Source organism: Octodon degus, unplaced genomic scaffold (genome assembly GCF_000260255.1).
Source record: "Octodon degus isolate 3935 unplaced genomic scaffold, OctDeg1.0 scaffold00022, whole genome shotgun sequence".
Taxonomy (NCBI): domain Eukaryota; kingdom Metazoa; phylum Chordata; class Mammalia; order Rodentia; family Octodontidae; genus Octodon; species Octodon degus.
This window is the reverse complement of record NW_004524598.1, coordinates 9493519-9498199: the sequence shown is the minus strand read 5'-3', so window position 1 is coordinate 9498199 and position 4681 is coordinate 9493519. Positions and strand designations below refer to the sequence as shown.

Below are 4681 nucleotides of genomic sequence, written 5' to 3'. Positions count from 1 at the left end.
AAAAAAATGGAAATGGAAAGAAGCAGTCAATGCTCTAATTAGCTTCATCTCCTTTTTTTCAATTGTTTGTACTTTTTCTTTTCTTAATTTCTTATACAATGCTCCAGTTTTTTTCTTCTTCCAATTTTATGTGTATATATCTGGTAATAAGAATAGCTGGATAAAACTTTGAAAAGAAAAAAAAAAAAAAAGAATAGCTGGTTGTAAGACAATACCATGTATTGCAACAAATACGGTGAAATTCATATTACTTTTTTAAGTAAAATTCTGTATGAGTTGTCAAAAAAAATTAAAAATAAATATTAAAAAAACTAAAATAAATCCCAGCACTGGGGAGGATAAGGCAAGAGGATCACAAGTTTTGAATACTGCCTGAGCTACATAGTAAGTTCTGGACCAGCCTGGACTACATAAGTAAGACCTAGTTTCAGAAAACCAGGGAGGGAGGGAAGAGGAAGAGAGGGAAGTCTACGTACTAATACTGCAGCAGAAGGACTCAAGCAAACTGTCAAGTTTTTAAATATAAAAAACAAATAATGCCTAGCATGCCTGAGGAGTGGATTCAATACTCAAAGTTAAAAACCGAACAAGTTCACTAACCCTCATTGTCTCTGATACATCAAATTACAAAAATGAAGACACTGCTAATAAACCTGTATTAATAAAGTAAATCCAAGATGTGTAGATATATAGAACTTTCAAAAACAAAAGATACACAGAATTTAAATTCTGTTACTTTCTACAAATCTCTGTATGTTTCATAAATTTTTAAGCCACATAAAAACTGTAGTTTAAAAAAAAAACTGTAGTTTTTAAACATGTATTTTTATACATGTATTTGTGTTTAGTTGAAGATCAGTTAGATGTTTTCATTTGTAATAAATATTTTAGGAAAGATATTTACCTTCCAGCTTCATTGTTTTTCAAAGTTGAATTATTTGAAGCCTATTTTCATAAATTTTTAAGCCATTCCTCACAAAATGATACACACTCCCCTTTAAATGTTGTATCATTCTTCATATCACTATTGGGTCATTTCCCATTAGCAAATATAGAAATAAGAATCTATAGTGATAACATATAAAATGTAAATACCAGTCTACACTGGTACACTAAAAATGTTGCAATTCAGTCTCAAAACTATGTCTTTGTTTTGGAGTCTATGATCAAAAACATTTCAGTGGGGCAGCAGGGAGATAGCTCAATGGAATAAGTTCTTGTCTGGCAAGCGCAAGGTCCTGAGTTCTATCCCTGGTACCACCAAAAAAATAAAAAACATTTCAGTAAGAGTAGAGTAACTAAAGACAAGGAGGAGAAGGGGGGTTGAACAGAAGGTAGGATAATGGGGGGAAGAATCAAATTATACCAAGTATATACACATTCCCTATCATAAATGCGATCATTATGTATACCTCACATGAACCAATAAACTTAATTTAAAAAGAGCAACTAACGACAAAAAAAAAAAAAAAAAAAAATTAAGGAGAAGATACTTGTATTTAAAATTCCAAATATCCAAATTGCTTTACCAAAACAATATCCTGTGGATTAAAAAGTTTTATAAAGAAAATATAAGAAAATTCTATGCCTTTCTTGTGAAAAATTGTTCAACATAACTGTTCCAGTTCTGAGGTCACACATGCAACCACAGTCCTCCCTCAGTATATTTGGGGAATTGGGCCCAGAACCACCACCACACCCCACCGCGCCACCTCCCCAGCCCACCCCAAGTAGATAACCAAGGTCAGCAGATGCTCACGTCCCTTATGTAAAATAGTACAGTACATGCATATAGCCTATATACATCCTCTCGTACTTCTTCTAGCCTCTCTAGACAATTTTAAATGCCTGTTACACTGCACTGTTTAGATGATAAGATAAAAATGGTCAATAGAGACACTCTTTTCCTCAAGTAGCTTCTACATCTAGTTGGATGCAAAGCATGAAGATATGGAAAACCAACTGTATTTCTAAGCAGAACTGATTTTGATTACTAGCATTATATTATCTAAGACACTTTGTCTTAAATGCTAAATTTAATTATGACAGTACATGCTGCCAATTAGTTTATTAAAAAAAACAATGTAAACTTAAATAATTTGGCTCCTCAACTTTTTTACTGAACTTTATAGATGTTAGATACATCTTTAGCCTACCATTAGGCAAGGCGCAGCAGTACAAATCTCATTGGCCTGTAAAATCTCTACTGCCAAAACAGACATGATCAACCTCCAGTACCAGTCCCCTGCAAAGCAAGTGTAATACAAAGCGCGTATAAAAGGAGAATGCCAACTTTGTCTCTACTAAGATGAAAAGAACATGCAGTCAACAGGACAGGGATTACTGCTAATAATATATATCCCAAAGTTATCAAGGTTAGCAGACCAAATGGATTTGGGTAGAAGTAGATATAAAAAAAACTTACATCATCTAGGGTGTGAAAGTATGCTAGAAATGAACTTAAAACACAGTTGCATATATTGTCATATATCCTTTATAATTATAACACCAACATACCTTCCTATACAAATAGTACTTTCTGAGTTGAATATAAAAAAAGATAGTGATGCTTCTTTTGGGCAACAATTATTTGAATGCCCTAAACTTGGCATAGAACAGTAGTTATTAGTAGTTTATAAACTAATATTTCATCAAAATGCCACTTGTTGGATGCCCTATATAATCTTCACGTAAAAATACCAGAACCCAGCGTGCCGTGCTGGCCCTACCCCTGGGTGTGCTGAGACAGATTGAGACTGGGCATGGGGGCATGCACCTGTAATCCCAGCGCTTGGGAGGTTGAAAACAGAAGGATCACTATGAGCCCAATCTGTATAGTGAGACCCTGTGCTAAATACATTTAAAAAAAAAAAATACCATAACTGTACTTGTTCTCTTCTAATCTAAACTATAAATTGAACATACAATAAATAGTAAAAGAGCCAGGGGTATAGCTCAGTGGCACAGAGCCTGCCTGGCAACCGTGAGGTTGTGAGTACAATTCCTGGTACCAAAAGAGAGGGAAGGAGGGAGGGAAAGAGAGGGAGAGAGGGAGGGAGAGGGAGGGGAGGGAGAGAGGGAAGGAAGAAGAGAGGTGGAGGAAAGGGGAGGGGAGGGGGAGGAGAGGGAGAGAGGAAGAGAAGGGAAGAGAAGGACGGAGGGGAGGAGAGGGAGAAGGGCGGGGAGTGAGGGAGAGGGAGGGGGAGAAGGAAAGGGAGAGCGAGGGGAGAGGGAGAGGGAAAGGATAAAAAAAGAAAGAAAAAGAAAAAAAGCAGCTCCCAGAATAGGCTTCTAAATCTAGCTATATCACTCTTAGAGGCTTCTAACAAATTGCCTATAACCTTCTTTAATGTCAAACAGACACATCATTTAAAATCTCTAAAAGTCTTAAATGCTTATCTGCACCCAATCAAGTATAGGACCATGTTGTATACGTGCTCAAAACATGTTGATATTCTGATAAGGAAGGTAGAGCTTTATGACTGCCAACATTTCTGCACCAGTCAGAACCCTCCATAAGGTTTGCATAAAAAGTTAACCACTGTCACACACAGATGTTCAAAACTGAATAAATAAATGATAAAAGGAGGAGTAAAGGAGAGAGAAAAATAAAGAGGTGGATTCAATGAATAATAAACAGACTAACAACAAGAATGAAGAGCACACAACATGTAATTTTATACAAAGAAATAAAGAATCTCACCAAAAGCAATAATGAAGCATAAAGAACATTTTAAGAAACAGTCATTATGCAGTACATATGTGAATATCCTAACAGCAGAAACTCTAAGGTACCCAATATCCTAATAAAAACAAACAGCATAGTAGTAATACCTGTAGTAGTGATATTAAAAGTAAAAGTGATAAAGAGGAAAACACAATCCCACTAAGAGACTTTAGGTAAAGAAGAAAAGACAGCTTTTAAAAAAAAATACAAGATACTAGAGAGACTATGAAAAAAGAAGACAATTTCAGCATACAATGAAAAATTAAAAATAGACTAGCTAGCCATCATGGTACGCACTTGTAATCCCAGCACACAGGAGGCTGAGGTAGGAGGATCACAAATTGAAGCCCAAATCATAAGTTCAAGGTCAGCCTAAGCTATACAGCAAGACCCTATCTCAAAAAATAAAGATAGCAAAAATTAGAAAACAATTTAAAATAACATTCTTGAGATTAAGGGCTTCTTCAGCAAGATAAAAAAAAAATCAAGAAGACTTAAATATACTGCCAAATTTAGCTGCATAAAAACTAAACTTTTCACACAACCCACTCAGGACCCCTTCTGTCTCTTTCCCCAGTAAATATATTCTGCTTTAAAAAAAAAAACTCTTCACTTATGGAAAACACCATTAAAAAAATTAAATGCATAGCAACAGACTGAGCAAAAAGTATTTATAAATCCACAAAATAAAATGAATGATAACTGGCATTTATTATATTGGCAGGGGAGATAGTTCAGCAGTCTACACACCTGCCTGGCAAGCACATGGACCCGGGTTCAATACCTATTAGCCCATGCCATGCCAGCCCCAGGACTCCAGGTGCCAAAACCCAGTATGGTGGTGCACGCCTGTAATCTCAACACTGGGGAGGCTGAGACAGGAGGATTACTACAAGTCTGATCTGCATAGTGAGACCCTGTACCAGGGAAAGGGAGGGAAGGGGAAGGGAGGGG

General features: G+C 36.1%; 1 protein-coding gene across 2 annotated transcripts in view; it reads right to left on the bottom strand.

The window, feature by feature from the left end:
- Positions 1 to 4681, bottom strand: part of Rngtt (RNA guanylyltransferase and 5'-phosphatase) — a 331478-nt gene that overhangs the window by 211224 nt on the left and 115573 nt on the right. The gene's annotated exons all lie outside the window — the stretch shown is intronic.